The sequence below is a fragment of the Phasianus colchicus genome, chromosome 5 (genome assembly GCF_987193195.1).
Source record: "Phasianus colchicus chromosome 5, bPhaCol1.hap1.1, whole genome shotgun sequence".
Taxonomy (NCBI): Eukaryota; Metazoa; Chordata; class Aves; order Galliformes; family Phasianidae; genus Phasianus; species Phasianus colchicus.
Genome location: NC_143440.1, coordinates 42,255,010 through 42,267,695, shown reverse-complemented (window position 1 = coordinate 42,267,695; position 12,686 = coordinate 42,255,010). Strand labels below are relative to the sequence as shown.

Genomic DNA, 12,686 nt, shown 5'->3' with positions numbered 1-12,686 from the left:
AGCAATTTACCTGCAGAGTTTCTCCAGCTTCCACCTTAGCCCTTTTAGGCCTTTAGATATGTCCTGTGCTTTATGCTCTACCTGTCCATGACATTTAAGACTGACTGGCTGACTCAGCAGCAGCTCCACTTCATGTGAGATCTCTCAAAATTGACACAAACCCTGTTAAAGCATCAGTTTGCTGTAGAGACCACTGACTTCTGAGTTCCAGGTCAGACCCCAAGCTGATGTGAAAAATTCCCTTCCTGCATTATTGGATGATGAAGGAGTCCAAAAGCATTATACAGACTGTAGGAATGATCACAGCTGAGACAGAACTGTTAAGATGGCCTTTCCCATCTCTAATTTCTGAGAGTATCTGTCTTGTTAAAATCTACAAATCTTGTGAGCAACGTATGAAACTGAAAAGAAACAAACAAAAAAAATTACACATTTTACACCTATCAGCACTCAATAAGTGTGCTTTACAACCAACACACCATATCTGGACAGAATTCAAAAGTTGTTCCCTGCTCCACATGCTGTTTCGTACCTTGGTTTTATTTTGTTGCCTGGTGCAGCTAACCATGTCTCTGTATTCTGAACAACTTGATTATGCTGAGGTCTCGAATTATTGCTGAGGTTAATCAGACTCATATGTTTGGGAAACACTTCAGTAAAAAGAGTTGCATGCCAAAAGATGCAGAGTGAAATAAACTGTTACAAGGCTGTTTTTCACCTAGGTAAAAAGAAAGAAGGCTTATAAAAAATGGTCAATCATGGCTCCTCTCATGAGGCACTATAAGACTCTCATGTGAATGAACATTTCACCACACTTAACGACTACTGAGCCGTTTTAATTTCTTATATGTCACTATTCATGGCAACTTCAGTCCAACAGGATAAGACAAGGGCTTATTCCCCTACTTCCACATCACCTCACATTTTTCTGCTACCAGTGTCACTGTCAGTATCGGCATTCCCTAAGATCTGCTCTTTGGAGTTGCGTCTATCTCAATTCAGTGTATTCAGGCAATGAAACATCTGTTCTCAACAGGGAACTGCTTTTTTTCAGCTTCCCCAATGTTGCATACTTGCATAAAGAACAGCAAGAGCTTTACCAAAAAGTTATTTAGGCAGGTCAGTCTCAACACTGCCCTGTTTACTGTACTCTTCAATCTCCCACAGACTTACATCTGCTGCTTGCCAGCCACTGCAGAGGCAACAGGAATCCAGAAATGAAAACAAATGTTGGCAGTTGATTTACTGGTGTGGAGGATGGAACAAAACCTAAGAAAGAGATAAATACAAAAAAGATAGCACTCTCTTCCCCTTAGATATACATGCTTACTCGCACAAATCCATAGGTAACATGTGGCAGCTTTTCATGTAAGTGCAAATCAGTAGTACCTTTGCTGTTTTAATGAACATGGGTAGCATTTAGCTTTGTAAAATTATCTATAGTTTTGATAAACATATTTGTTGATATGTCTTTAACTCAACCCAAATCTGCATGGTGAAGAGGCTGCTGGTGTTCTGCTCACTTGAATGTTTGCTGGTTAGCTTTCCTGATTCTCTTGTATCTTGATAATTATTTATATTACTTACCACATCCATCTGACAGCTAAAACTTATCCTTTCCTGTTTTTACACTATATAACAGCATGCTGGGCTGTTTTTTTCTTTTTTCCTGGAGGGGAGCATGTGGTTAGAAGCACCAGCAGCATTTTTCAGGATCTATCTTTAGTAAAATCCCCACTCTTGGGACGAAATGTACCTAAATGCTAACTAATTCTTTCAATAGCTACAAAATTAAAACAAATATTTCACAACTAAACAAACCACAGAGAAGATTCTCCATTATAACAAGGTAAGTTTCAGTGCAACAACTGAAACTTAGTGCAGTCAACAAAAATAAAAACAGAAACTGTATAGCCTCCCCAGGCCTCGCTGTCTTCATATTGGAAGCTAAGGTGCAAAGTAGCAGAAGAGACTACACATAACTGTTTCCTAGAAGATTTGCAGTCCAGATACCACTGTAGAAGACACAGTGAATAGTGAATAGCCCAAACTAGAAGGGTAACTAGATAGACTTTTCCTTCCTTCCTTCTCACTCTAAGACTCTGCAAGAGTCTTAGCATTATTTAATCACTAAAAAAAAATCCTCATAAAATATAATGAAGTTTGGTCACATTGCATCTTGCATCTCCTTTCTCAAAAATGCGTTCTGAAAATATTGCACCACATATTTTAAAAGTCACAAGACTACTAACGGAGTACACATAAGCAGATATTTGCACATACAGTCAAACATGCAGACTCCAAAATACACACTGAACACTGCATGTTTGTTTCTAAGCTTTTTAATGTTTTGTTGTTGTTGTTAATCTTTTTTTTGCTGCTGTTAGTTTTCGCATGTCTTTGTTGTTGTTGTTGTTTTTTAACATTGGTATTTTAGCATTGCCAGAGGATTATAACACCCTCTCCCCAATACCTCTCAGTTCTACTTTTCTCTTCCACTCAAAGAAAAGCTCAGTCTTCAATATGCTGCTTTCTTGGAAGTGCTTTTCTGAAAGTGGTTTTCCCTCAAAAGAGATCTCCCAAGCAAGTCTACTTGCCTCAGCTTGCATGGTTTTTGTACTGCATCATCTTTGGCCTTTCACCAGGCTTGTTCAGATAATCAATGGACCTTTCAATCATCCATCTCCTTCCTCCTTTCCACACTAGTCTGGCTGAATTAGAGTGACAGCCTGCCTGTCCCCTGGGAAATTAAATTGTCAATCCTAATCCTGTAGAGCTGTAAGAGGCCACTTCTCCACCAACCCTCTCCCTGGTGCTGTCTACACAGCTGGAATCTTTGCTCAGAAGAGAAGGAACAGCAATCAATAGTGTCTCTGAAGAAGATGCCACCAGCAGCACAGTAGCACTTAACCGCTGCAGTGAACCACACGCTCCTGATTAAGATGCCCAGACAGGGGTCGATTGATTTGTCTGTCTGCACAGCATACTAACCATGTGCCTTAAACTCAGCAGTTTCCCTGTCCCATCCCTCCCTCCTTCCTCAGAAAGAAGAGCGCATGGTGCTGAACACTGTGCTTAAATCCACAGATTGGCAGAAGAAGCACTATTTGCAGATAGCACCCTGTGAACAGCTACCAAAGTAATGAAACACATGGTTAGAACTGCTAGAAACACATAAGGAGGAGATTAAAAAAAAAAAAAAAAAAGCAAAAAAAAAAAAAAAAAAAAGCCTGTTAGATTACACTTAGCCGTTTCCCTGGAGATGAGTACAAAATAGAATATTTTTTTAGGGCTGCATTCAGTCCACTTCAAAATGACTGAAGCAGTTCCTCAGGAGATAATTCCAGAACCTAGCAGACTATGCTGCTGCTAATTGTGGTTTTTTTTCCTCTCAGTGCTATTCAATCCAATCTTTTCTGAGTTTTGTTCACATTATTCCATGTAAGATCCACTTCATTAGATCATTCAAAGCCTTTCCTCTCTTACTGTTTCAGACATTTGCCACAGGAATGATTCTTATTGCTATCAGCTATTATCAAACAATGCCACTGTATCACAAATACCATGCAAATGTAACCTTTAAGATGCTCTCTAACACAGCAATTTCAAGAAGAAATAGGAATAGCAATAACATAGAAGGGCTGGAGATTTAATTTATTATATATGGCACAGCTGTACTGAAGAACAGAGCCTGTTAAGGAATCTGGTTTGGGGAAGACACTGTTAAGTTCTGGGAGGACATTTCCTGTCTGTTACAAGCATAGACAAATCTCCACAACGGCTATCACTAATTACCACAGCCTTGTTTCAGATTCTAATCCTTCTTATAAATGCAGTTCATACAATTTAACTACATTTTTTGCAAGAACTAGGCAAAGTCAGCTATGAATAGTCAGCAAGCAGCCAAAAGATCAAAAAGGCATTCTGCTTACTTTGCCCAAGCAAGTTGCTGTTGCAGACAACACCGATTTCAAAAACTTAAGGATATAGAAGCAGTAGTTCTGGAACAGCAATCAATACAAGATTGATTCCCACCATCAATTACTCACAGGAACAGCAAACCTGACCCTTTACAACTGTCTTCCAACACAGCACAACAGTTTTGTTTTTTTTCCTTCCTCCTCCTTTTCTTCCTGATGACAGGAGAAGTTCAGCCACAACCTTCTCCCAACCACTCATCATTTCCGGAATCACATCTCCCTGACAGCCAGAAGGAAACATCGTACTTCCTTGCATTATGTCATGCCAAACTCTCCCATACAGACAGCCATTGTATCCACCTGAAAAGAACTGAAGTACTTAGAGAAGTGCTTAAACAAAACATAGATTATAAGTCTTTGGCCTGTTATCTCCTCTGTTCCTTGACAAGTAGTTTCAGCATGTTCATTTCCAAATCCTGTAATATCAGAATCATATGCAATTTCAGATGCAACATACTACTAGGTATATTTTTTGGCATTTCACTTTCACAAGGATTTGCATCTCTAGAAGAATGCATTTGATCTTTTCTTACTATGTGCATCAGAATTTCTTTCTTCTTACAGGGTAACTCTGTGCTTTTTTCCACTCACATGTTGGCAAGATAGGTATCTGAAAGTGATGGACTCTGTGAAGGCTCCTTTTAAATAGACCGGCTGTTTCATGCCTAGTAAATGATTTTATGTCTATTCATTGTACCTGTCTAGCAAATTTTCCTCTTGTAGGCCAACAAAGACAGCTGAACACATATATGCTCCCTCTATTTTATCCTTTAACACTTGAGATTTTCCTTTTCTTGCCTTAGTATTCTCTCAAAAAAATACAGGAGGATGGGCTTTCTGTCAATATCTGGGTATATTTTAATATTCTGTTATTGGCAGCACTTACAGATTTCAATGAAAAAGTGTTTCAGTCACCTCATGTCTCATGTAAAACCAAGTCAGTGCAGCACTAAACACTTCACTCTTTATTTTTACCCTTTCTGTTCTCTGTTCCTTCAACCAAACTTCTATCCAGAGCTCCATAACCCTGAGCTCATACGTATGTCTAATTCATACTTGAAATTGGCTTTTCAGGGCAACAGTTAGTGAAAATGCAAAGCAAAATAATGCCACTGATTTCTGTAAGCCATAATATTAACTAAATTCAGAGGTATATCTCTATAAGCAGTACCACTGGAATATTAAAAAGCAGCCTATATTATACCCTTGGGATCCATCTCACATCTCAACCACCAGGTGGAAATTTCAACCCATTATATGTTCCATTAAGTAGGCAATAGCCTAAATGGTGTGGAAAGATGAATGCATTTTCATTTGATGTAGTCTCTCAGACTAAAGAGATTCCAGTGGCAGGCAGGAAAAATATCTTTCCATCAGGGAGGAGAGCTGATCTCTTCACAAAAGTGGGATAGTTTTAATTCTTTTGTGTGGCTATGCTAGTGTTCACTAACAATTAGATAAAATTTCTATCTTTTCGATCTGAGAACTACAAATTACATAAAACTTGGAACTGACAAGTGAAGTCTTCATCTCACTGAAGTTAAAAGCAATCTAACTTCCATTCAATCAAGATTTTTGTTCATAAGGACACGAAGAGAAAACTCTCAAGAAACAAAAGCCCCTTGTCAGCCACTTGCCAAACTGACTCTGTTGTATCACACTGGTTTTGAAATGATTACATAAATCTCCCCTGAACCTCAACATTTTCTTTGTAAACACCATATACCCTGAAGTTTCTGACATGTCTCTTCAATCCTGGGGATGCTTGTCTTCATCTCTGTTCTGCAGCAGAACTCCTAGATCTGGCACTGAGTAAGAGCATATATCTTCTTTGACAAGCCACATGAAGAAGTGACTCCTTCTTTCTCTAAATCATTAATTCTTAAACTTCACACACAGCATAACAAAATAACTGAAGACAAGCTCCTTAGGGAAGCTTATACAGCAGCACTGAATTGTTCTATATTGCAGTGTCTTGTGTCCAGCTTTGCTTTGAGACCTTTTCCAATGACAGATGGATATTACAAGCAAGGAGTCCAATTTAGCTTTGCACTGTGCTCACTAGCGTTGATGAGTTAAGATGCTTAAGATTACAAAAAAACAATTATTTCTCACTTGGTTTATAAAGGGTACTGACAATCAATCTACTTCTGAATTCTGAGTGTTTCATATTCAAACTGTATGTTTCAATACCACAAAGACGAAGAAGTTAGGTTTTTAAAATGCAAAGCAATATTCCTATTTCCAAATATTCTAAATCATTGATACTTAAGTTAAAGCATTTACTTGACCTGTGTTCACCTTCCTACTTTAAATTCTCCAGCTGCCTGGAAGAGAATAATTAACATATCTATTCCACATCAGCATTTTTATTCAGCCTTACAGAAGTTGCGTGAGTATAATAGCATTTACAGAACTCCCAGTCCTGGACTTCTTACTCTGATGCTACCCCTTTCTGTATAGGTCACAGTGATATAGAGACTCTCTTCCTGAACTCCTTCTGTTTAGAAGAAGCCTCCAGAAGCCTCCAGACAAAGTAGTCAAGCGTCCTCCAGGGTTTGCTTAACTCATCTGCTGAACAAAACTCAGAGATGACACATCCAAATGCAATTAAAAAAAATACTATTGCTCTTATTTCATTGTAAAAAAAAACCTTTATGATGTGATTTCTCTCTACAGTTAAATCTATGGCAATCCAAAATCCCTGAGAACATTCTGATGGAAATTCCCTACACCTACAGATGGAAGGGTTTAAGTAAATTAATTTCTTTTCAATGCTATTTTTTGAACAGGAAAGAGAATATATTTGTGTAATGAGGCTATTTTCAACGTCTCAGCAATTACAGATGAATCATTCTACATTTCCCAAAGTGTTCCAGATCAACTCTGTCAAACATAAAATTTGTCTGAAAAGCTGTCCTGTGGTAGTGATTATCATTTTCTACTGATGCTGAAATATCAGGGACCCATGCTGGACTGGTTTGTTTTTTCCATGGGAAGGACCGATACATCAGGAAGAACATCATCCCATGGGAGGAAACACACAGGAATAGAGGAGTATGAGGACTGACCACAATTCCCACTGTCCTTCCTGCTGCTGCTTGAGCTGGAGATAGTAGTTGGGAATGCAGTGAAGTTATCTGAGCCTGGAAAGACAGGCATAATAAAGGAAAGTGTTTTGAGTTTTAACTATTTCAAATTTACTTTTCTTTTACTTTTATTTTTTTGACTATATCAATTTACTTTTAACTGCGATACAATTAAATATTTTTTTCTAATTGTTTAGCAGGACGTCAGCTACCATTGCAGAAGTTCCATCACACTGTCAGCAAACCAACAGAGCACCTATCAAGGCTGCTGCTCTGTTACAGCCACTACATCCCAGTCACCTAATTTGTGACTAGACTCCTTGTATAAACATTTCTGTGTGAGTGACATGTAGCTGAAGGATGGGCAGCAGCATGGTTCTAGAAGAACATGCCAACCTGACAGCCCAGACACAACAGGAACATGATGAAAATTAAACCACACACAATAAAGCACCTACTGTATAAATGAGGGATCTTGCTATTGGTCAGTGTCAACTGCAAACAATACTCTCTTCAGAAAACACGGAGAAGCTACAGGTGCCTCTTAAACAGAATCAAGAATTATAAAAGCATTTGGCAAAGAGGTCAGTAACTGGGACTACAGTCTCAGGGCAGCTGCTTGAAGCAGTTCTTACTAGATTCACCGAAAATTATGCTTTTAGCACAAAATGTGTTATAAATGTATTCAATTTCGGACAGATTATATTAACTTTTTCACATCAGTGACAAATATGGTCACATCAGTAGGGAACAACCATGTCAGTACTTCCAGAAAGCTTGACACTGACAGCTGTACAAAAGAATTGATGCAACAGGCACCAGGCCAATAAACAAAGGAAAGATCAGACTGTGTTCACTGATAGGCAACAGTTTGCCAAATGATATATCACAGTTGTCTCACCTGCTGATCAGAAGTGTACATTATTCACTTATTAAAATGCGAACTTTAAAGCAGGATCACAGTTCTCGATAACTATCAGCCTCTCCTTCATGTTGTCATGTATGAGGTTTTAAAAACTAGTATAAGATAAGAAAATGCCTTTTGACAAATGGACTCCCACTTCAAACTTCACAGGCAAATTCTAATATCTAAGCCCTTACTTCAAGAAGTTTTTGATTCCTACTGACAATCTCCTTAGACCTCAGCTCTGCTCTCAGTAACCTTTTCTCCAGAAAGATTATGAAATCCTTATACAGGAAGTTCTGTATTTCATCCTACTCCAAAAAATTAGTGGTGATACTCCTACTCATCAATGTATATACAATATACTATAATGTAGGAAAACTATCTGCAGTAAGTACATAGACTGTATGTGCTTCATATGCTACATATGTACAGAGAGAGTTTTTGACAGTCTGGGTCATTTCAAAATTTATTCCAACAAATCAAGTCATGCCTTTGCAAGCTTATGATTACCACATTACTTAGGGAAGAAATACCACTAGTTAAGGAAAAATAGTTTTATCTTTAAATGCTCACAGAAATCCTCTATAACAATAGAGAACACATTAAGGGTACATAAGGAACGTTTCTGTAAACAAGAAAATTGTTATACAAGTGGGAAGAACAAAATTATTTTAACTAGTTTTCCTCTTTTAAATTGTTAAAGAATTTTAGCATATAGTTGACATTCTAGGTGCTTTAATACAATGCTCTCAGCACTGCTACTAGTAGCACAAGATGAGCTCTTCTGTCAGATCACTGCTTTCATGCCAATACTTCCATGCTTCATAAAGGCACCATCATCATTATTTAGGTTATAATGGCACTGACTAAAGTCTGGAGGGCACAACGAACTAAATTGTGCATATTATAACCGTTAGAAAGAGAACCCTGTATTATCTAGAGACAAAACACATCTGCTGGTGCATCTTCTAGAATAGATTATTTTCCTATTTATTTTCACACAGTACAAGGCTTTCTAACTTACAAGGTAGATACTGAGGATGTATGTATGTCTATTTTCCACCTGTTCTAGAGGAAACACATTGAATTTCCTTTTATCCATACAATTCTAACTCAAATGTCAGACACCTCCGCAGCACAAAGTAACAAGTTGTTTTATCAAATTTTCTTAAATCTTTTTGAAAATAGCCTTCACTTTCACAGCCTGGACCTGACCTGCAGGAGTTCTGTTTTCTCTCTTTGCAGGAAAAGCCCTTCCTTGAGCTTTCTGGAAACAGGACTCCAGGTCTGTTTTGTTCTTTGTATTCATTTTACTCTATCAAATTAAAACTGATAAGCAGAAAGTACATCAAATTTTAGTGACAGTCTGTTTTAAATCCCCCCTTCAGCTGCTTCATCAGCCATTGCTTGAGAGAGCTTTCTATTCTTCAGAATTTTCCTGGGTTTTTTATCTCCCTTTAGGGACATCCAATTTTGAGTCCCATCAAAAGAATGTTTCCTGTTAAGATATTCAAAGATCATTCTCAAATGGTTTGCTATATGAGAGCAAATTGAAGCTTCCTCTGTTAGAGAGAAAAGCCTGGATGAGTTGTTTTAAGAATGGTATATTCCTCTTCACACAGCTGGACATGTTTTCCTTCAGTAGACTCAGGCTTTAAAAGTCTCTATTTCTATGACTGAGTATCATTCTATACTCAGCAGTAGCTTTTTTCAATACACAGACCACTGGCAAATGTGAAGGAAGAGCTCTTCCCTCAGTCTACAAACTTCTGGCATTAAGGAGATCTAAATCCAGCAGCAATTACAATGATGTTTTGAGGAATGTTTTTAAAATCTCCTAGAAGAACTAAATACTATCAAGCACATGTTTGTTTGTAGTTGTTATTTTCACCTTACCCCAGGAGTTTTTAAAAAATAAACATGTAGTTTGTGTTCAAGTTAATGCTGAAAACTTCTTTATGTCTCTTTTTTTTCTCCTGAGGACAATGTTCTGAACTACCCACCTGCTATCCAGTTTCCTGCGGTGTACATACTTGATAAAGATTTTCTCAGTTTCATTACCTTCATAACAGACTACAGCAAATCACTTACAATAACTCATATATATTTCATGACTAGAGAATAACTGACTAATGAGAACAAAAGATAAACCCACTACGGTATTAATAAAAGCATAAAGAAAATCTTTATACAGAGGTTGCCAAGTGTTACATTATTGCATTCTACTCTATTCTCAGACCTAGCAATGTTCACTGGGCATTAGTCAGCACTCTTTTTTTCATAAAATAACTTTCACCAAAGTTGGTGGTCCCTGAAAATTTATAGAAGAGGGATATTTTCAACGTACACGGATTTCTTAAGCCATCACACTGTGATTTATCTTTTAGGTTTTAATTCTTTCATGAAGATTTCTGAGCTAAGGTTTTATATTAAGTTGTTTTTCTTTCTATTGCCTGTAGCGTTCCTCTTAACATCAGACACCCGCAGTGTCTCTCTAACTTTTTTTTAAGTGTTATGCCCTTAACAGTTGCACCACAATTTGAGACTGGATAGTCCAGAACCACTAAAACTGTTCTTCCTCCATTCAGAGCAACCCTTCTGCCTTTTACACAATCCTTTCTTGCTGACATTTAACCATAATTCTTGGCCCTTAACAATGCTATGTGATATGTTGATTTTCTGGGATCTCATTCCAGAAACTCTCATAGTGAGTTCCCTTAAATAATCACTCACTAGTTGATTCCATTCTCCTTTGTGATTCATGAATGTTGAATCATCTGTCAAGATATTGGCAATGATCTTGTTTTTATATTAAAAAAGTGCTAAGTGATTGTAAGCAGGGGTGAAATGGGCTATGAAAATGTTTTTATTACTAATGTGTAACTGTCTTTGGCATGCTTCAAAGACAGACAAACCATTCCATCATATCTATGGTTGCATAATGACCCTGGTAGCTACTGGGAGGGAGAACAGTAATAGCATTTACCAGGATCAAAGACAGTCCTGAAGAAGAAAAGGCTTATGCTTCAGCCAAATTTACTACATGAAGAATTTTAGAACAATTTAGTAGTCTGGCATTTAGTAGGGCTCACTGATTGATTTTTTTTTTTTTTTAATTAAATTCATCTACCATTCTGATCATGCAAGTGGAAAGAGATGCTTCACATTTTAATGTTGTCAATTCCCAAAACAATTGATAAAAGAGAATATGTCACAGAATCACAGAATGGCCAGGTTTGGAAAGGACCTCAAGGATCATGAATCTGCAACCCCCCGACACATGCAGGGCCATCAACCTCCCCATTTAATACTAGACCAGGCTGCGTCATAAAAAGTTTTGAGATATCCAATATAGTATTGCTTGATTTTGCTTATAGAAAAAATGGTGTATCAAAACAACAGGAATAGAAGTCATTACCAGCTTAATATCTGTAGCATAAAAAGATAAAATTACTCATTTTTTCAGATGGTACTAAGGGGCACTAAGGGTTGTGACAGCCGTGTATTCTTTAGAGATAATCCCCAGTCTGCAATGCAAGTTCCAGCCATGCCATTCTTCTTGTGCTTCCAATGCATCCTACTGGCACATTCTCATCTTCTGAGATTATTTGAATTTGTGGGTATCTCGTAATAAGAAAAAGTATTACCTAACACCCCCTAAAAGTTTTCACTTCGTTTTAGAATAAGAGGAGATATAGCCACAGAAATATATACATATATTAAAAGAAATGCTGTGAATTTCTTTTCCATTTATATCATGACCATCTCAAAAGAGGGAGTCTCTTGCAATTCCTCAACCCAAAATTCGTATTTTAGTATTTTCTTTGTCTTCAATGCACCGTGGCCAATGGATAGAAGCCAATTAATACCTGTCTGCTATTTCTGATTTGAGGAAGAATTACTATGATACTTTAAGAACATAAGGCTGTAAATAGCCATAAAGACAGATGCCTGGGATGCGTACTGAAAAGAACTATTATATTATCTTACTAGTACAAATTTTTAGCTCCTTCTTCTTATGAGGCTCTTTATGCAAGTCAGAAGTCTTATTGCAACACACAAAAAAATTCCACTTTTTCTCTCCAGAACATTGATGCCAGTTCTTTAATAGCTCAGATTCTTTCCAATTTCTTCTGACAGCAGCTCCACAATACCTTGGACTGGGTAAAGGATCAACATAACACTGACTTTATTTAATTTTAAATCATCCATCTACAGTACCACCCCATTTATCTCTGAAATCCCATCATAAAGGGAGCCTGCAAAGTTTCACACGTGGAATTCAGAGTCTCTAAAAAAAGATTTAGAAGCCCTGCTTCTTTGCATACCAGATCTTCTGAGGGATTCATACCTTTCAGCACCTTTCCAACAGTGAAGGAGCTGGGTGAGTTTTAATGCATGCAAAATTAAAGTGTGCATATCTGGAGCTCTGAGTTGAGAAAAGTTCTTATAAAGACCAAAACGTGTTGCCTGTCTTCCGCCCACAATAGAGTCATCAAGAATATTCCTTTACACTGAATTGTTTCAAATAATCTGCCCACATGAGTTATGGTGGATCGTAACTCTTCTCTTTGCAGGGATGGCTTCATAAGGAAAATGACAGGACTTCTAACCTGTTAATCAGACACTTAAACTCATGTGCATGTGTATAACACATGTGTATAACACAAATTAGTTACCCACAGGGTGTGGTGAAATAGACCTATGGTG

General features: G+C 37.6%; 1 long non-coding RNA gene across 1 annotated transcript in view; it reads right to left on the bottom strand.

The window, feature by feature from the left end:
* Positions 1 to 667: 667 nt before the first annotated feature.
* The window catches only part of LOC149917880 (uncharacterized), a 53,982-nt gene continuing 41,963 nt past the window's right edge, over positions 668 to 12,686 (bottom strand). The window contains exons 3-4 of the long non-coding RNA XR_016467018.1: positions 1,174 to 1,269; positions 668 to 718 (exon numbers count right to left, since the gene is read on the bottom strand). This is a non-coding gene — a long non-coding RNA (uncharacterized LOC149917880). The remainder of the gene's footprint in view (positions 719 to 1,173; positions 1,270 to 12,686) is intronic.